The sequence below is a fragment of the Schistocerca piceifrons genome, chromosome 6, assembly GCF_021461385.2.
Source record: "Schistocerca piceifrons isolate TAMUIC-IGC-003096 chromosome 6, iqSchPice1.1, whole genome shotgun sequence".
NCBI classification, from domain to species: domain Eukaryota; kingdom Metazoa; phylum Arthropoda; class Insecta; order Orthoptera; family Acrididae; genus Schistocerca; species Schistocerca piceifrons.
In genome coordinates, this window is record NC_060143.1 from 104,986,036 (window position 1) to 105,008,341 (window position 22,306).

Below are 22,306 nucleotides of genomic sequence, written 5' to 3' on the forward strand. Positions count from 1 at the left end.
CAAACTAATTCACGGAATAATGTAGGTAGAGAGGTCAAAATTTACACACATGTCTGAAATGACATGGGGTATTATTGGAACCAGATACGGATGCAAAAACCGGCCAATAGTGAAAGGGTACAGTACCGCCTGACATTGAAAATAGGTACAACATACTTCATTATTTTTGTCAGAACGACATATTTTTTTTGTAAAATAACTCAATTTCAATTAATACAGCGAAGCCAGATACCAGTGTGGGAAAGAATGACAATTTATTTATTTAATTGATCACATGTGCACTCCCACAAAGTAAATCCCTACATCCAGTTTGGTGAGATCTGTGAAATGAATGAATGTATGGTCGTCTGCTAACCGCAGATAGTGAATGTGAATATATGATCATCTTTGAGTTGATCCTTTGGCCACCTTTGGTGGGACCAAAGAGATGAAATTTACCTGAGCTTTAAGCGCCTGAAATGTGGCTGACCAATACGGTAGCATGGTCTTCCCCCACCTCTACAGAGGTGCAAGATGACCTAGAGAACGGCCATTTTTCGGCACTCTGCCGCTGGATCTTGTGCTGTTAAGACCTTTTTTAGTTGTGCTCCATAATGACAAAAGAGTGGAGACATGGTATGCATGTGGAATATTTAAGAGTAGTTTGAAATAATATCTCTATTTCAGGAACTTTTGTGGGGAGAATTAAATGTCAGGCAGGTAATATTAATGGGATTGTAGTAATCTTCGGAAGTGACCAACGGTCACAATGAAACCACGTGTAGCAATAAGTTGAAAAGTTCCGTGTGCTTAAGTTAAGCTGAATTACTAGCATGTGTACAATAAATTGAAATATTTAAGAAATAGCGTGTGTACCATAAGTTGAAATATTGAAGAAATGGCGTGTGCAGGACTTGAAATTAGAGACAAGTACTTCCACGTGGTGAGTACTGTGTGAGTCTCAAACTGTGTATGAGACAAAAGATAAAGAGAAGTACTCGTCCATGGTATGAGTTGAGGACTCGCGTGTGTGAAGAATACGTTCTTAATATTACTTTGCGTGATATGATTCCGTGTGACGCTAGATTCAAACTCTGAGAGAGAAGCAAGGTGAGTCGGCCGTCTATCCAGCAACGCCACTTGGCTTGCATTGCACAGGAAGACGTGCATATATCTCCAGAGTTCATAGTAGGAAAGTAGAATTACGAAGTGGGGCAGTGTCGTGTGAAACTGGGATAAATATTAATTGAAGTGGGAAAGCTGAAAGTGATAATGTTGTGACTATTCTCAGTGTAGTATTTCATATTCCATGTCGTAGTGTGGTGCATGTCATGTAATTTGGGTATGTGTGGTTTGCATGGGAGAGTAGCAAGGTAGTTTCAAAAGATTAGTGGGTTAAGCTTGTTCCTTCGGTACCGCTCGGTCTGGAGGAAAGTTTCGTGATGATGATTGTGAGAGTCGAAGTGTGAGGTATAATAAAAGATCCACCATCCTATCCAGAAAGTGCACTGTAGCGTTAAATAATTACGAGACCATAATATAGAGATTCACCAATGTAAAGCCATGCCCACTGGGCGGAGTTTTTCATGTGATATTGTTGTAGGTTATAGAATTTGTGTGTTTAGGTTAGAGAATATATCGGAATAAATGGGATAGTGAAAAGAAAAAGATTGGTGGACTTTTCCTTCGAATTGTATGTTGTCATAATGTCCCGAATTTATAATGTGTGCGCCATTCATATTCAGTGCAGCGGCCACGTGTTGACAAAAGCCGTTAAATAAAAGACAAAAAAGAAAATGTGGTATTGCCAGTGCATAGTGTACAGTCAGAGTTCTGTAAATTACTGATATTCAGATGCGTGTTTCCATTGCGTGTTAATCATATAGGAGGATAACTTGTAACTTAAGTGTGAGTACTAGAGTTCATGTTACTCGATAAATAAGAATGAATCCACCCGCTTGGCAGACCACTCATCTTGCATGCCTGACTGCTTGATGCCACAGTATGAGTAAGGCATGTGGGTGCCTCTCATAATTTCGACCCTGTCAGGATATTCTTTTTTGCCAGGATTTTTTGCCATGATATTTTGCTGTTAGGGTTTGCTGTTAAGATTTCTTTTTATGGAATGTATTGTGATAGCGATAGGAAGTAAAATTTTTTCTGTAGCAATTTCTTTCTGGATTGGTGAGGATCTTTTATTTTTTTATGTAATTAATTGCTATATCGTCCAAGGCTGGAAGATCGTGGTATAATTATTTTTGCATAATGTCCGTAGTGACTAGGTCGCAGTCGAAAAGGGTAGCCACCATGGAGAATAGCGATTCTGTGGTGAACATAGCAGTGCAGCAGGAAGTAGCTGTTGACCATGGGTTAATGAGCGGGGACGGCAAACACTAAGAAGGGGCTGAATTGTTCAGTGGACCGCTGCTAGGTGATCCTTTGAGGGGCGGGCTTTGTTCATAATCGGGGGCTTTTCCCGATGACGCGGGCGAGCTGGGACTAGGTCAGGTATGCAGTGAAAGTGAAGCTACCCTTGGCAAAGCTACAGTTTCACAGGCGAACGAGGTGAGCGCGTCGAAAGTAGCAAATGACAATGTGCTACTGCAGTTTTTACAGAGGATGGATAGAGATAATAAGGAAAGATTGGAAGCGATGGATAAAGAAATGAAGGAAAGATTGGAAGCGATGGATAAAGATAATAAGGAGAAAGATAGGGAGTTTAAGGAACTATTGGATGCGATGGATAAAGATAATAAGAAAAGATTGGAAGCAAATAAGGAAAGATTGGAGGCAAATAAGGAAAGATTGGAGGCAATGGACAAGGGAAATAAAGAGGCAATGGGGAAGCTACACACACTTAGCGATGAGCGTCTGCCCGTAGTTAATAATCGGTTAGATGAGAGGGAGAAGAATCTGGATGCGTTGAAACAAGTATGTGACGCCGTGAAAGAAGAAGCCAATAATTTGGAGGTACGAATAATTGTAATAGAGAGTGATACTACAGAATGTAGGGACGTGTTGCTGGATGAGCGAATCAAAGAGGTAGTGGTCAGAATGAATACGATTAGTGCAGATGTAGAAAAGATCGGTATAAGAAGCGAAACAGGCTCTGACAGCACGCAGCGAGAGGTTTATGCCGACCAGGAAGAGATACAATCACAATTACAGTTTAAAGAGGCACAATTAGAAACAAATAGGAAACATAGTCCGTAGAAACACTGGAACACATGAGGCAATACTGACCTTACGACTTATCTTAGAAGAAAGATTAAGGAAAGGCAAACCTAAGTTTCTAGCATTTGTAGACTTAGAGAAAACTTTTGACAATGTTGACTGGAATACTCTCTTTCAAATTCTAAAGGTGGCAGGGGTAAAATACAGGGAGCGAAAGGCTATTTACAATTTGTACAGAAACCAGATGGCAGTTATAAGAGTCGAGGGACATGAAAGGGAAGCAGTGGTTGGGAAGGGAGTAAGACAGGTTTGTAGCCTCTCCCCGATGTTGTTCAATCTGTATATTGAGCAAGCAGTAAAGGAAACAAAAGAAAAATTCGGAGTAGGTATTAAAATTCAGGGAGAAGAAATAAAAACTTTGAGGTTCGCCGATGACATTGTAATTCTGTCAGAGACAGCAAAGGACTTGGAAGAGCAGTTGAATGGAATGGACAGTGTCTTGAAAGGAGGATATAAGATGAACATCAACAAAAGCAAAACAAGGATAATGGAATGTAGTCGAATTAAATCGGGTGATGCTGAGGGAATTAGATTAGGAAATGAGGCACTTAAAGTAGTAAAGGAGTTTTGCTATTTGGGGAGCAAAATAACTGATGATGGTCGAAGTAGAGAGGATATAAAATGTAGGCTGGCAATGGCAAGGAAAGCGTTTCTGAAGAAGAGAAATTTTTTAACATCCAGTATTGATTTAAGTGTCAGGAAGTCATTTCTGAAAGTATTCGTATGGAGTGTAGCCATGTATGAAAGTGAAACATGGACGATAAATAGTTTGGACAAGAAGAGAATAGAAGCTTTCGAAATGTGGTGCTACAGAAGAATGCTGAAGATTGGATGCGTAGATCACATAACTAATGAGGAAGTATTGAATAGGATTGGGGAGAAGAGAAGTTTGTGGCACAACTTGACCAGAAGAAGGGATCGGTTGATAGGACATGTTCTGAGGCATCAAGGGATCACCAATTTAGTATTGGAGGGTAGTGTGGAGGGTAAAAATCGTAGAGGGAGACCAAGAGATGAATACACTAAGCAGATTCAGAAGGATGTAGGTTGCAGTAGGTACTGGGAGATGAAAAAGCTTGCACAGGATAGATTAACATGGAGAGCTGCATCAAACCAGTCTCAGGACTGAAGACCACAATAACAACAACAGGAAACATAGGGAAGAACTAGCACAGTTGCAATTAGCGTGCAGAAGCGAAGGTGAAACACCACCAGGTAGATTGCAGAGGGAGAGTGAGATAAATTCAAAAAACGAAAATAGGCAGAAAGAGGAAGACGAATTCAGAGAGTTAGAAGAACGGTTGTGTCGGATAAAACAGGTGGCAAACCCAACTGGGTATAGTCCAAGGTCGGAATACATAAATGCAGTAGAAGAATGTAGGAGGCACTTCGTGTCGGTTCAAACGTACACTTGTTTTCCGGATCCTGATAATTACCAACATCCATGAATGTGGCTGTCTCAGTTTCAAGATTCATTGCCTTCATCGTGGGGACCGCTCCTCAAAATGAAGTTTGTGTGTAACCATTTGAGGGACGAGGCTAGAGCGAAAATGCAGGAAGTTATTAAAGACTGTAGTAGCTACAAGAATTTTTGTGACAAGTTTTTAAATGAATTCTGGTCGAAAAGTAAGCAGGACCAGGTTACGCAAAGCATATTGATGATGTCAAATTCTAACGAAGGTGGTATAAGAGATCAAGTGTCGCGCTATCAGGAAATGCTGAGACGAAATAGGTATTTGGATGTGCCATACGAACCTGGGGAGTTCATTAGGATCTGTATAGCGAAGTTGCCAGTGAAATTGCGCAGAGATATAGTGATAGCAGGCAGAGGCTTGGACGATTCCGCGTCGCTTCAGCACTCGTTGCAGGAACTTGGTAATGAGAGCAACATTGTGAACGGAGCCACGACTCATAGGTCAGACAGAATCGAGGATAGGAACGGCATAAACTATCAGAATGACAGGAGAGCATGCAATCCTGGCATTTCATTCTTGTTATAATGGATTGAAGGATAGGAGAAACTAATCCAACATATCAGCCCTTAGCATCTTGCCTTAAAACACTTGCCCTTGGCACAGAAAATTGTCTATGTAGCAGACATACCCTACTGATATGTAGGAATGCAAATACCATACTTCTGATCAGAGAATAAAACACCAGTAATGGCATCTGTTAGGCTGGTCTCTCAGAGCAAATTTTTATTTCGAACAGTAAAGTAAAAGGACTGTTTCCTCAAAGAAACCAGTTGCTAAAATGTTATGTAATAATGCCAATGAGTCCAGTATAATTAGTGCGGTTTGACTATTGCAGGTACTTAACATGTCATGTAAAAAGTCAACATTGTGATCGAAGTTTTTAAATTAGATGCCATCTGATCTATAGTATGTCATAGTCGTGGTGACAGTTATAATAAAGTGCTGCGTATGGTTGTTCGAAATCTGGTGTTAGGGAAAGAGGCCACTAGCACCTAAGTTTCTAACACTTGGGCTGCCCATTTCTCCCAGCTTGTATTCTCTGCACACATTGAATTTTCATGTAAGCTCAGATTCCTAACTAGCAACTTCTTTGCTGTGTATAGTGGACCATTCTGAGTGAGGCGGATTGTCCATGAAAATGCTGTACTGATTGAGACGATCAAGGGAAAACAATCTCGTGGGCTTCATCACATTTCTAATATCAAATTATGGAAAAGTTAAGGATAGATCGAAAGTAGGCGATTTATGGTAGATAGTCAGTGTATTTATTTGTGGTGTGAACGTTGTGCAGGATCAAATCGAACATAAGAATTTTCAGGTGGGATGTCAGGAAGAATGACGGAATAGACTGGTTGAATGAGTCATGAACATGAGTCGATAGAGTGGTGTATGTACGTATTTTTTGTCATATGAATAAGGATCAAGCAGAAACGACGTGATGATTAATGAGTGGATAAAGATGGTAGATAGAGAAGCGATGTGATCAATAGTAGTGGACAAAGGTGATATTTAAGGAGAGAAGCGACGAGAAGCAGTGTGATTAATAAAGAGAGATTCGACGTGATGAAACAGTGGTAGATAAAGGTGAGTAGAGTTAATAATGTGGAGATGTCTTAGATGTATGTTACAGAGAGGCCTGTGTATGCTGCAATAGAGATTGATGCCAATGGCGAAGGAAGACCAGGAAATGATGGAGTAATGGACGGACGGAGAGCCGAAATACGAATGAAGAGATGAGGACAACTGCACAATGTGAAAGGAAATAAAGGGAGTATGAGATCCAGATGGTGAACGTTGTGGAATACTGACGTAAGATGTAATATAAGTGTAAATCTAATTCTTACCATAACAGTTGCTATGTGAAAAAAATAATTTTTGTTGTTGTTGTTGTTGAAGCCTGGTACCAGTATAACTAATCAAAACGGTACCAAGAATGTGTACAGTTATTTTGCAGGATGAATAACTTGTGTATTTTTTGTTCTTAGATGAAATGTCGCAATTCTAAGTTGATATCTAGCAGGATGAATAATCGGTAAAGCGAATGCGGAGGTAAGCCGATAGAGAGAGGTGCCAGAGTGAAAGGACGAATTCGGAGACTGGAAAGCTATCTCCGAAGCAGCTTCATGTGTTATGTGGTTGAGTATAAGGGAGCAAAGGTATGGTATGTTGTCGTGAGTGTGGTGGTGTTAAGGTTTGCTGACTTCTAGACCTATTCTGTTAGTGTATTAATGGATTGAATGAGAAGGAAAATGTGATGTCTGGTGAGTGAGAGTTGTAGAGTAGTGTGATCAATGCACACACTCCTGTAAAGGGGATGCTACCGATCCATAACTAAAACACTATTGTGTATTGTTTGATTTGGATGAACCTCGATGGCAGGTCAGGATCTGACATCATGTGGATGGTTCATACATGTCCTAGAAATGTTGTTATATATAATAAAAAGGTAAAATATATAAAAAGATACTAATTTCAGTCTGTCACAAGCACAAAGGTGCATTGTATGTTGTAGATTTAGAGTCACCAGTTTCTAAAATGTTTATTGTGTTAGGATGTTAAAGTAGTTTACTATTTAATAACATGTGGTAGGTAGTTGTGAGCTGTGTAGATTACATCTTATTTTTTTGTTAGAACGCTTTCAAGGGGTACTAATTTCAGTCTGTCACAAGCACAAAGGTTCACTGTATATTGTAGTTTTAGAATAAACAGTTTTTTCTAATATTTTCACTGTGATAGGATGTTAGAGTAGCCTACTACTTGATATTGTAAATATGAGCTGTATAGATTGCTTATTATTCAGTTTTTTTTTTTTTACACTTTCATGTTTTGTATGAGGAACGAAAGGTACAATCAATAGCACAAGTGTGGGCCGTATATAGAAAAGGGATAAATGTTGATGTTGAATGTGTAGAAAACTAGGGTGTATGATTTTATGTTTTTTTTATAACAAGGATTCTTTTATTACTAATGTATCTAATAGATCAGACATGTAATCAATGAGTACTTAAATACTGTAAGAATATCCTTTTGTCTGTAATGTTGCGAGATGCACGGAAGGGTCTGACTGATTGGGTGTCGTAGCGCTGAGGGGCTACGCCGAACGTGCCCGTACCACATAAGCCAAGGAGACGTCAGCAACAGAACCGGTGCACTCCACACTCCACTGCCGGTCGGGGTACGCTCAACGCGCCTGCTACAGCAGGTCAACGGCCTGGGGTGACACGCATGTACCACTGGCCATTCATAAGTTCCGCCACCCTTACGACTGGGGAAAGTATCCCGCGGAGGCAACAGCGGGTGGTTTCTTCTGCTCAACGGGGCGCGCAGCGGCGCTACGGCAGAATGGACGATGCGCGGCAGAGTCCGGCGGGCATTTGTTACCAGCAACTATTAACTAGTACTGGACTGTGGAGCCGTGAAACAAGACGACTGCTCGTATGTCTCCATAGGTTGGAAAGTGGACTGGTGTTTCCACGTAGTGAGTGGTGGAAAAGATTTTGTCTTTAGCAGACAGGACGATTGTTTTGTTTTGTCTTGACCACTGGACAGTGGGATTCATAAACATTTGGCAGTGACTTGTTAAGTGTGCTTTATGAATTGCATGTGGGACGCTTGGTATTCTTGAAGAGGACAGTTGTCGTTTGGTGACTAATTATTGTATGAACGCAAGAACCTAGAGTGGGACATTGACATTTGCGTCTGTAGTAGGAGACATTTCTTTAATTGGTGTGGGAATAAGTGCTGTTTGTTGGAACTTACGACTTTTAATTACACCATGAACTGAAAGGACAGAACCGTGGGTAATAGTAGTTGTAGGGCCATTTCTGGACGACCAGATTCGTGTGGATGGTACGCTGAGAGTGACTAAGGCATTTGTGTTTAATGTGAGATACAGTTTACTGTTCAGTGCATGTTCAAAATGCCGATTTGAGTGACTTAAAGACTTTCGTCCGGGAAACCATGGGAGAGCTTTGACACCAAGACAGTGTTTCTAGGAAAACTATCAGCAACTTTTTGAGCCCAAGAAAATCACAGAATGAAATGTTTCCGTGTGACTTGCAAAATAGGGAATAATGTATTTTTAATATGTAAATTTTTTTTATATGTTTCATTCCTGAAGGGACACCAAGTGTAATTGTATTTCATTAACATTTATGTTTAGAATAGTTAGTGTTTTTGTTTTTGTTTGTTCTGGGATATCAAGTTCACATAGCATGTTTATTAGAATTGGTACAATGATGCGTTAATTATTAGCCAGTGGTGTAACACTAACGTAGCAGCTCTTGTTGCATTGGTCAGTATGGTTGTCACAGAGGACAAGAGTTTGCATTACACAACAAATATCGGAATTAACTGATGTATTTTGATGTCGTGGACAGTAATAATCTTGTTGGTGTGTTGACTGAAGCCACTTATTTTCATTATCACAGTGGTGATATTTCACATTAAAGTGTAACGAAGGCTAGTCGAATTGCAAGTTCCTGTCGTCTAAATGTGTAACAATAGAGAAATGAGCAGTAGAGTAAGATACGAGAGCTACTGGTGGATTCAAGCACTTATTGCTAACTATTTACTGCGTGTATTGATATGGAGCCTGACTTCTATGTGTACCTAATGTACGCAATGTTTTTCTTTTGTTGATTTTGTTTTGTATTTATACATTGCCGTGTAAAGATTATTACAACGCAATTTATGAATGTCAGATTACTTGTTCTGTGCTTGGACGGTGAGCTATTTAAAATTTCATGAGTACAATTAGTATTTTTTCTTAGTTGTCATAGAATTAGTGAAGTTTGGATTACTCCCAAAATTAACAGAGATCCTGGTAACTAAGCAAATTTTTATCTCACCATTATTTTTTATTTGTATGATGTAATGTTTTATTTGTCATTTGGATTGATGTAAATTTGTATGTGTACGTTACTCCGGATTGTGGAGAGTACAATAATGCAACAACTGTGTCAATAATTTGGTAAAGTAACAGCATTTGGTCGTCTGTTTGAGGTCACCAGGGGCTAAGGTCTCCTCCTGGTTATTTTGATGACTTGGTACGTTTGTTCTAATAAGTTTTCTTAAAAAAATGTTCGGAATGCCCTCGCATTGCAAGGATAGTACCGTGCCATTTTTTTCTGCATGGGTAGCCGGTGGTGAAAGGGTACAGTACCGCCCGACATTGAAAATAGGTACAACATACTTCATTATTTTTGTCAGAACAACACATTTTTTTTGTAAAATAACTCAATTTCAATTAATACAGCGAAGCCAGATACCAGTGTGGGAAAGAATGACAATTTATTTATTTACTTGATCACATGTGCACTCCCACAAAGTAAATCCCTACATCCAGTTTGGTGAGATCTGTGAGATGAATGAATGTATGGTCGACTGCTAACCGCAGATAGTGAATGTGAATATATGATCATCTTTGAGTCGATCCTTTGGCCACCTTTGGTGGGACCAAAGAGATGAAATTTACCTGAGCTTTGAGCGCCTGAAATGTGGCTGACCAATACGGTAGCATGGTCTTCCCCCACCTCTACAGAGGTGCGAGATGACCTAGAGAATGGCCATTTTTCGGCACTCTGCCGCTGGATCTTGTGCTGTTAAGACCTTTTTTAGTTGTGCTTCGTAATGACAAAAGAGTGGAGACATGGTATGCATGTGGAATATTTAAGAGTAGTTTGAAATAATAATATCTCTATTTCAGGAACTTCAGTACTCATCCTTGGTATCAGTTGAGGACTCGCGTGTGTGAAGAATACGTTCTTAATGTTACTTTGCGTGATATGATTCCATGTGACGCTATATTCAAACTCTGAGAGAGAAGCAAGGTGAGTCGGCTGTCTATCCAGCAACGCCACTTGGCTTGCATTGCACAGGAAGACGTGCATATATCTCCAGAGTTCATAGTAGGAAAGTAGAATTACGAAGTGGGGCAATGTCGTGTGAAACTGGGATAAATATTAATTGAAGTGGGAAAGCTGAAAGTGATAATGTTGTGACTATTCTCTGTGTAGTATTTCATATTCCATGTTGTAGTGTGGTGCATGTCATGTAATTTGGGTATGTGTGGTTTGCATGGGAGAGTAGCAAGGTAGTTTCAAAAGATTAGTGGGTTAAGCTTGTTCCTTCGGAACCGCTCGGTCTGGAGGAAAGTTTCGTGATGATGATTGTGAGAGTCGAAGTGTGAGGTATAACAAAAGATCCACCATCCTATCCAGAAAGTGCACTGTAGCGTTAAATAATTACGAGACCATAATAGAGAGATTCACCAATGTAAAGCCATGCCCACTGGGCGGAATATTCATGTGATATTGTTGTAGGTTATAGAATTTGTGTGTTTAGGTTAGAGAATATATCGGAATAAATAGGATAGTGAAAAGAAAAAGATTGGTGGACTTTTCCTTCGAATTGTATGTTGTCATAATGTCCCGAATTTATAATGTGTGCGCCATTCATATTCAGTGCGGCGGCCACGTATTGACAAAAGCCGTTAAATAAAAGACAAAAAAGAAAATGTGGTATTGCCAGTGCGTAGTGTACAGTCAGAGTTCTGTAAATTACTGATAGTCAGATGCGTGTTTCCATTGCGTATTAATCATATAGGAGGATAACTTGTAACTTAAGTGTGAGTACTAGAGTTCATGTTACCCAATAAATAAGAATGAATCCACCCGCTTGGCAGACCACTCATCTTGCAGGGCTGACTGCTTGATGCCACAGTTTGGGCAAGGCATGTGGGTGCCTCTCAATAGATAGTGGTGGACAAAACAAGTCAGTTATTCCACATGCGAATCACCTATAAATAAAGCTGTCGTGAGAGAGAGAGTCAGATCATCCCTAGCGTCGCTGCAAGGCAAGAATTTTTTCCAGGACTGCTCTCCTTGTATTGCCACACTTGAGAAAAATCTCTTGCGCACATCGTTTGGTGAGGATCGCATGCTGAGCCGCAACGTCCGTCATGCTTGGCCTTCAGAGTCCGCAGACCTCAATTCATGTGATTATTGGTTGTGGGGATACTTGATGGTCCCAAGTCTACCGCGATAGTCCGGTCTCATTAGGGATGCTAAAAGACAACATCCGACGGCATTTTCTCACCATACCTATTGATACACTGTCCAGTTCCAAGATGTCCAGGCGGGCGCAAAATGAATGTGCGCAACGGAAAAACTGAATGTGAAAATGAAGATCTGGTCCTGTATGATTACCTCCGGAAACAGATCTTACGTTCTCTTAACGGTGATATCTCCTCCTTTTTGTTCCTTATCATATAAATTATAACATAAACATAAATGAATAAGGGAACTAGTAACGATAAAATGATAAATGCTGTTTCTGCTTGTACATTTATTATAGATTGAAACCCCTTTATACATTACAAATGCTTATATAACAATGTCCAATGGCTATAAGAGGCACAAATGAATTTCCTAACTAATATAAGTGATCAATTGCCCCTTTTTATAGCTACACTATCTAATATAAATAATGCGAGATTACCGACATCATCTACGTACCAAACACTAGAAGACAATACTTTCAAAGATGATCTGCGGCGGTGTGCACCCTCAGTGGAAATAAAACTTACGTGATAACATCTGTTTAGCCTTATAGCCCTAACAAGCCGAAGCAATTAGCAATATTACCGTATGTACTGCGTCCGGTGCGTTGGAGTGACGGTTCTCGTACACGTCTGCGACGATGGAAGAACTCCAGCGACGAAGTAAACTCTTTCAAACACTAGGACAGCAGAAGGCGGTCCTCTGACTAGTATACCCATATTTTGCCTGCAGTTTCCGAGGTAACGCTTCCTAGTTCCTCTTTGATGCGTCCAAGATTTTCAGAGTTTCCGAAGTATTATCCGGTTACGCTTCCAGCACCTCTAAAAACCGTCCGGTCGCCGCTGTATTGTGCTTCTGCACTCAGGTGCCCCGACCGTCCGTCTTGGCTAATTCCAGTGTGAAGCAAGACCAACACACCTGTGCGCGTTTTTCCGCTCAGGGCCTGAGTTACGCCTACCGTTTCATTTCCACTGGCGTTCCAACCTCTACTAGTATAGGCAATCGCCAGCCGGAGTGGCCGTGCGGTTCTAGGCGCTACAGTCTGGAGCCGCGTGACCGCTACGGTAGTAGGTTCGAATCCTGCCTCGGGCATGGATGTGTGTGATGTCCTTAGGTTAGTTAGGTTTAAGTAGTTCTAAGTTCTAGTGGACTGATGACCACAGCAGTTAAGTCCCATAGTGCTCAGAGCCACTTGAACCATTTTTTTATAGGGAATCATTCATTACGCCGTTTTGATAATAAAGACACTCCGTCTCCTTTCATGCAACAAGCGTTAACAATTTACAAGGTGCACGTGACAATGTCAGTCTTCTTTAAATATACATATATACGATATTCAACCTATCAAGTGATACCTAATACGGTTGTAAATCACGGCAAAGTATGTAGATGAGTGCTTGTAAGGTGCGAAATTATAGCCATCTTACACAGTGCTGTTCACAACATTGTCCCTCGGTTACAAGTATTGTTGATGTACAGTGACCGACATGTTCAGGATTTGGTGTAAAGAACATCGCTTTGTTAAACATCAATTATCATTATAATTATTGCATTTGTATCAAATGAAGAAGTATCCGTTGGTCATTTTGTGCACTTTTTTAGTCCAGTAAAACGCTTTGTCATTTCAGGCATGTGCATCTATTTTTACCTCTCTACCCACATCATTCCGTGAAGTATTGGATTTTCAGATGTTGATGAACTATTGAGCTACCCTATATAAGGACTGCTGAACTACCCTGTATAATTACAAAGATACGTCTCGACGGGTATTTCAACGTGGACGTCTATACGGCTGTTTCAATGAGAATGCAACCATCGTTTGTCCCTTGCGGGAATGCATTTAAGTTGCGGGCAGTCGGGAAATGGACGAGGTCACAACTTCAGTGGTGAGCAGCGCTTGGGAATTTTGGTCAGACGTGAAGTGTGTGCAGATGACCGACGCGGTTAAGGCAACCTCTCCAGAGAAGCAGAGCGGCCGGGTTCGAGTCCTAGTCCTGCAGAATTTTCAAGTGCAGCTGTAGGATTATTTGAACACCCGAAGCAGCTATGTCATACCGATTTTCATTAAGCTGTGTCTCCTCCGCTTTCATGTGACATGGGTGATGGTGTTAGCACTGCGGGCAGGAGTCTAAACTGGCTTGCCCTCGCCGCTGTCACCCCCTTGGCAGTCACTATTGGGGGGAGACGCGCCTTTTGCTATTGTTAATTGCATTACTGTGGACTCACCTGCCATTTCCAGGGGTACAAGGTGCTACAGAATGACGTTTTAAACATTAGGGAGATTGTAGAGGACGAAATTTGGAATGTACTGCAATCAGGATTCTATAGCCGGAAATGTGAAATAAAGTGTGTATAGCAGACGGGGGTGTTGACCTCCTATGACTTGGTTGGCTACCGTTACAGTGATTGACTTTGTGTTACTGCTTCTGGTGGAAGACTGTAAACACGCATCTACAGCAGTCTACCAGAGCCTGTGTACTAGGAATTGTTTATATTCTGTCCTTCACTACAGTTTTTCCATCCAATGTGTAGGGAAGCAGCCTACTCACGCCTTATAAAGTTCACATCAGTCTTTCCATTGTGTGTTAGCCTAGTCCCTGTAACTGGCTCTGACATCATAAATACTGCGCAATACTTTAAAATGAAGTAAATAACCTGAAACGTTTCTAGCATGTCAGGAGTAATATTAAATCAGTATGTGTTGAATATCAGTTCAATAACTTTAACCATTTTCGAAATTTGGACGTTTTTCTGTAAAAATCATTGGCGCAGCAGAAAAGAGCTAGAAACTTAAAAATTTATATTTAGATTCCTTTTGCATAATAATTTAGTAGAAACAGTATTCTGGCTCTCACCAATTAAAATTCTAGTTGAAATTCATGATTTTCTGGTTTTTATCTTAAAAATTAATGAAGCAAGATAGATTAATTAGGTGAATAAATAAAGCTAGGATGTTTAAATTTAAGTAGAAGGGAGATCTGTTATAATCATAAAGATGTGAGAAGTTTCAACTGAATAACTATAAAACTATAGCGATAGCGTATCTCCAAAGGGCAAGTTCAGAGCTCGTCTATTGCGTGTAGTGTAATTAAATTAATTATCTCGCCCAAAATATTTGACTTAGCCACGTCAGACTTTTATTATGATTACTTGCCTTTGTGCTGATTGTACATTTAAATTTAGAGCTTCATCGGCCATCAGCAAAGGAAGCAATGATTTATTCAATAACTTAAAGTGGTGCATTACCTGCCCAGCGGCTAGTCGGGAGAGCAGATTTGATCAGGCGTTCCCTTAGCCGTCCGCACCGCAGCTTTATATGTAAGAACGCTGCGCAAGAAAAGGAAGGCCCCAGTTCTCTCCAGATGCTGATTAGCGCACCACCTGTGCCGGGAGTCCGTCGCATCGGCATCTTTGATATAAACTTCCTCGGATGCAGTAATAAGTTACTCGGGATACGCGTAACCATGAAATCGTTTTCGAGTGAAGTGTTAATTTTGGGATGACGTTAATGATCTATCTTTAGTTCGCGTATATCGTATTTTCACGTGCCGCCGCAGGACAAACATTCTACCATTATTAGCGTGGCGTTTGATGAACATTATCATCAAATTATGGCGAGCATTCACTTAAACATTTAATTTGAACAGTTATAGTTGCCTCACCGCATTAGACTCTGAACTGCTCTGGTAGTTGGATTGTGTGGACTCTTTTTGGTCTGTGACTTTCAGAATATAGTGAACATTTTAGAGAGAATGGTTTTTGATTATGAATCCCAGACAATCTCCTAATTCCTCAGAGCTATAAGCTATAGCTGTAAATGTATTTCTCATGTGAAGTGGGCACTAGGAATTCTAATTACAGGCTTCACGTTTTGCTAATCACTTTCTGGTTGCCAATATTGTACTTAGAGAGCCAGTGTTGAGAACAGCAAACAACAGCATTAAGTAAATAATAGAAACATTAACAATTATTCCACCCGCCGCCACACAAGTGCAGCTGTGCTATTAATATAAAACTATTCAACTCGAATCAGTGTTCAGTTGACTGCTTAGAATGCCTTACGCACAATAGTTATCATTTCATGGAGGGTAATTAAACATTAGGAGAACCTGACGCGAATTTGTGCCACGGTGAATGCCCGTGCAGTTCGTCGGTTGCCCACACGACTGGCTAGAGTCCCATTAGTTACCAAACATGATTGTCGAATGAGAGCGAGAGGAAACATGTCAGGCAGGTACAAGGTGGAGGCCAGTAATCGATGCATGTGAAGAGGATATTTTGGAATATGTAGCTGCCTATCCAAGAAAAAGCACATGTGCAGTTGCCCACGCTATGCAGAAACGCCACGTGAGTGTCTGGAGGATTTTATACGGTGTGTACTTACTTCCCTTCCACGGTAAACCAAAGTATGGCAGAGCCTGATTTTGAACCATGCTCAAAATGTTCACAGCGGTTCCTTCGTGAATATGACGCACTCCCCGATTTTTTAGACCTCTTGCTGTTTACTGATGAGTCAACTCTTAACTCTTGCAACAGCCGCGCCCTACGAATATGAGAAGTTACCATGTTAAAGTCTCTGTAGACATTTAGGCTGTAATTCTTGGACATCACCACACATCTTACCATACCCACTGGATGATGGCATGGTATATGAACTTTCTCGAGAACGCCTTGCCTGAACTTCTGGAGAACGTTCCCTTACATTTCGGTTCTGGTTTGAGGTTTCAGTACTATGGGGTTTATGACGACTCCATTCAGTTCTAGTGAAATAGTTCGATGTTTTCTTCGGAAAAGAAGTCACTTCATGGATCATTCAAATCCACAATAGTAACTGGACATTTCTCAGAACTGAAAGCAATCTGATTGCTATGCAACAGAGCCCCGAAGAATATTTCTCCGTATTTTGGTTACCACTTTCAGCTCAACACGGTATCTGCAGCATCTGGAGCAGATTTCTACACCAGCGGAAGCGTGTAATCGCCATCAGTTTTACACACCGCCCTGTGTACGCTGTATGTATTTACCCACAACAGTGAACATACAGTTACTCACACAAATAGAAAGACAATACTAGGTGGTGTGGAGAAACATTTCAGTATAATGGCCCTGTAGAGCTAAACAGTAATTAGCCTAGTAAGAAAATGGAGTCGTTATAGGTTCCATCGTTCTTTGGTTGTCAGACCAGGGCATATCTCACAGACCTCATCTCTCGTCATATTTTCCTCTGGGATTTTGTGCACTGAACACCGTCAGGAACAGTACCTGCGCTTCTTGAACTCATGTTTACAGCAATTGATACCAACAAAGGGAAGCGTGGAATCATGCACAGAGTCAAACAAAACAAAGTTCGTCGTCGCACATTATGGAACGAAGTTGGTGATCGTCACACTGAGCATTTACTCTAAAGTAGTGAAACCACAGAGCTGGTGAACAGTATCTGATTGTGCTTTACTGTTTTGACAGCGAACGTTTTTCAAACAACAGTATGCTCGTGTTTCACTTAGCTCACCGATAGTGTAGAAAGTGCACAGACCTGCAGAAACTTTTAATTCACGTTTCGGGCAATAGATTCTACATTCTAAACTGTTTCGAATTTCTTTCTCTACAATTTTCCAATTTTTTTGAAACGTCATTCTGTAACACCCTGTATATTGATGTGGACTTTTGTTTCTTATCCACGCAATCACCACCTCTGAAATATGTCTCGTTGCGTAACATTCACCACGTATAAATACCAATACAGACATCCAATGTTTGGTAGGTGTCACAATCCGTTGGACAGAAGTTTAGAGTTCGTTTTGTTTCCATTGTATTGTTTTAGGGCGCAAGGACAGCTAAGGACACACAAGTCCAAGTCAGAGCCTCAGAGCACTAAGACGAAAAAGAAGTTAAAAGCGATTACACTTTAAGCCCAATCGATGGAAGGAAAGAGAGCTAAGAAAAAGGATTTCCTCTCGGAGAAAGGTCCACAAAATACGCCGTAGAGGCAACAGAGGTCCCGAACTAATGATTAAATGTCCTTCGCCACATTGCTACGACGGATAAAAAGTAAAACGCGGTCGACAGCTCCCTCGTCGTTCGGTAAAACGGCTCATAACTCTGACGTCAAACATACATTAGAACGTATGAGGTCGAAAAAAGGGCATTCGGTCAGAAAATGTCAAACTGTTAAAGGTTGTTGACAATGAACATGAAGTGGTGGGGTATCACCGCTTAACAATGACGATGGCTAAAACGATAGTGTCTGTGGTTTACAGTATAAAGACCAGTCGAAGACAAAGTCGTAAAGACGGAAGACGAACTTGTGCATGTTTGGAAAAAATCATACCAGTTTTTGCCTCAAAACATGTAGGGAAAATAGAGAAATATAATCCTATGTATCTGTAAGGGGATTTGAAAAATATCTTATTTTATTAAGAAACAACTAAAGTAAGCGAAATATTTTCTTTTTAAACATTAATTAAACTGACAGTTGTCGAGTTTGACTGACAAAAGATAATCCGATCGTTTTGGATCTCTGGTGCAATGCTACTGTAACTGGGTAACCTCTTTTGGTGCTAGTCAATTGTCAGGATGAGCATTACTGTCTTAAGCACCGACTGAACTGTACTGAAAACTACTGTTGCGCCCACTGTGTCTCGCGTATTTATTGACTTCAGTTCACCGGAGGTGAATGACTTCACGGTGATTGCCTCTTCTGTCACGTTGAAAAGCTTCTCGAAATATCTTCTTAACGTCGGTCATTGGCTCTTGGAATGTAGGCGAAGGCCTTTGATCACATATGACAATTGAAAAAAAACACGTGAGCCGGTCGGGTGATGCCATGATGGCTGAATTGACAGCTTCCGCTTATGTGGGGAGGGCGATGGCTTCTCCTGAACATGCTGACTTGCAAGCGCTGGCCATTGCCACTGCTGCTCTGCCCTCTGTTTGCCAGTGTGTAACTCTTCTAAACTAAACTAAGTTTTTCATTTATTTTCTAATTTCTACTTCACATTGATTTCACTAATTTATTTACCTATCTTAAGTACCACTCAACACTACAAATAACTGTGGCTCCTCACCTTCTGTTCGAGGCTATCGAAGCGTCCTTGCGACGTGCAATGGACTACCCATCGCAGGGTTCATATTAAATACGTTGTTACACATTGTACATGACACGATGAGTTTTTATACTGCTGTTATGTGAGCAAGACATGATATAATGTTCGTAGCGATTTTTGCAGTGTCTGATTTACAGGAATAATGTTGCATCATGAAACTCGTCACGGAAGTGTGGAAAATTTCTTGAATGTTGAAAGTTCAGTTGTGCATCAGCCATCCGTCTGTGAATAGTGAAACCTTCGTTCTGTGTTTGTTGGATTTTCCGAGGCAGTAACTGTGGATCAGGACAGCGTTTGCCTAAACGAGCATGAAAACCCGCCTAAAAACCTCACCCAGGTTGGCTAGTGTACCGGGCTGACGGTCCTTACTCGCGCATGCTCTTTCGATCTGGTTCTGGCAAGCTTTCGCACTGTGCATTGAGCTATGTGAGCAGACCACGAGGCAGCCGTCGACCGGAAAAGAGAGCCCACTTTTACGAATAATGTTTCAACTAGCGACAACCGCTTGCGGAAACAAACCTACATGTCGCACGAACGGTGCTCCGAATTCATAAGTGATTGCCAGTGAACCTAAGTTGAGCCTCGACCATTTGACAGAAATCTCGAGAATTTACGCAGCTGATAGGTCAGGCACATTATCATGTTGAAGGAATCTTTTGTTACCGTCCCAAAATTTTGATCCCCTTTGTGAGCTTTCCTGCGAACCTCTCTAATTCTTCTGAAGTAGTCAGGAAGAGCTATAGTTAGCTCTTGTGGCAATGATGATCAAGGAAATTATATTGATATCAGTTGACTTCTGTTTCGACTGGGAACCGCTCACATTAAATATGTCAACGACGATATGCATCAGAGAAATTTCAGAAAAGATTGGAGGAACACAGTTTTGGGAAGGCAACGAATGATTCCTCCAACATGACAACGTGTCTGTTCTCTAGGCTGTATATATTCTAGAGTTGTGTGTCAACAACCACAACCAGATGACTGTCGTCCCACAGGTCCTCTACTCCTAACACCGTCCTCTCATTTCCGAAACGAAACTTACTGGATAAAGGCGTCCGTTTCGGCACTTTCAATGACATTTAGGAGAACTTAAGAGACTAATGAGGAAGAATCAATGAGCAAAGGAGAGAGATGCGGAAATAGTAAGGAATGAACAGATACGCTTGCAAGAGGCGACTGTTGGAAGGGTGGAAGTAGAGATGGTTCTGTGTCAGGAGGCAAACTCCAGTTCGTTCCTCGTCAGTTTCTAAAGGATGATTATTTTCATAAGTTACCATCAGTGTCTTGACTCGTTGTTGACATCGGCTATCGACGGCCGTCGAGGATTCACTTCGTAAGCGGCCTTCGGCCCGCTCTGGGTAGCTAACACCACACTCCTGTTCCTCGTCGGTTGCTGTTGTGGAGGTTCGCCGCCAGCGGTGTCTCCAGCCCTCGCCGTACCGCGATGCCGCAGCGGTGAGTGATAGCGGTGTGTGTGTGTCTGTGTGTATGTGTGTGTGTGTGTGTGTGTGTGTGCGCGTGCGTGCGTGCGTGCGTGCGTGTGTGTGTGATGAAATTACACTCACCGATCTGGGACGTGCTGTGGCCCCTCCCGCTCACCACCATTCTACCATTCTTCCCCATCTGTCGAACTGTGATGACGGTTGTCACGATACTGGACTGCCAGCAATTGCAAAAAAAAAATGGCTCTGAGCACTATGGGACTTAACATCTAAGGTCATCAGTCCCCTAGAACTTAGATCTACTTAAACCTAACTAACCTAAGGACATCACACACATCCATGCCCGAGGCAGGATTCGAACCTGCGACATAGCGGTCGCGCAGTTCCAGACTGTAGCGCCTAGAACCGCTCGGCCACTCCGGCCGGCGGCAATTGCAGGTCTAAAGATTCCGAGACACTGAAAATTGTCGCCCCACAGGTTGTTCCGTAACTGACGGAACTACTCAACGAAGCGTTACGGCTGGGACGGGTACCCGCTATCTGGGAAACAGGAAATGCCGTCGTAATTAAAAAAATCAGAGGACAAGGATCCTTCAGGTCCTAAACCCAATAGACCTATATGCTTAATTAACACCTTGGCCAAGGACCAGGAACGACTTCTGTGCAATCCCTTGCAAGCGCGCAGGGAGGTCCTTTGGCCTTAGTCCGCACCAGTTCGTTTTAAGGGCGAAAAATCTATAAATGACGCAAGAAATGAGTTAGTAACCACTGTTAATAACATAGAAAACAAATTCGCAGTTGCTATTCTTAAAGATATTTCGGGCGCCTTTGAAAATCTCTGGTGGCCTGCGATGTTTGCAAGACTCATAGAGATGCAGGTACCTGGGGCGCTCTACGATAGCCTGTCGGACAACTGTAGAAAACGGGTGGTTGAATGGTGGGCGGGAAATCAGAAAGTGATTAAAACAACCTCCAAAGGTTGCCCGCAAGGATCAGTTTGTGGCCCTCCTACGCCAACTGGATGGGATAACCGTGGCGATAGCATACGCAGATGACCTTCAGGTGGTCGTCTCCTGGGACTCAAGAGCGGAACTCGAATACCGGTCAACAGAGCTATTTGCAAGGATCAGCCAGTAGTGAAAACATAATAAACTACAGATGGCTTGACACGAAACAACTTATATACTACTCGGAGGAATACTAAAAAGCATTGCTATCATAATACTACACCACACTAGCATACACAGACAACGGAAAACAAATAATAAAATAAAATAACAAACTTCAGGGTAGCATTACATACACTAAGAACTTACTATTGTGCACTCTTTGAGTCTGTGGTCTGTTTTGCTGCCAGTGCATGAACCCACCGAGTACGTCTGGTGACGAATGGGAACATAATGCGGGGAGGGCAGAAAAGTGGCTTGGTAAGGTTGTCAGGAGCTTTTAACACCAGGTCAGTGGAATAGCTCTGCTTGGTTCTTGGAACCTTTCCTACCGGCACAACCATTCGGTTTCGGGCTGCAACGTACTAGCTTAGGAGGGGGAGACAGGTGAAGGTAATCGAGATTACCGGACGTGACATTACCGAGAAGCGCCAACTAGTTAAATGGCGGGTGGATACCTGGCAAAGTGAGTGGGAATGAAGCAATAAGGGCCGTAGGATATGTAATTTCTTCATTTCTTACCGGACATGATGGAACGCCTGAGACTGAGCCACATCAATGCCAGCCGGTGTATGGTCCACTTTCTGACACGTCACGGCCCTTACCCTGAGGCCTTACACCGCGTAGGCCGCAGCCAGAGTGCTGCTCGTACATATGGGGAACATGATTTCCCACAACACATACTTTTTCAGTGTCACCGATATAGAGTAGCACACAAGACGCCAACGCATTACGATAGCGACATGATACAGGCAATGAGAGGAAAACACGGGCGGGAAATAATAAAAAAATCCGCTGGTGATGTCTCAAGGACATTACATGACGAAAACAAACAGATAAGGCCGT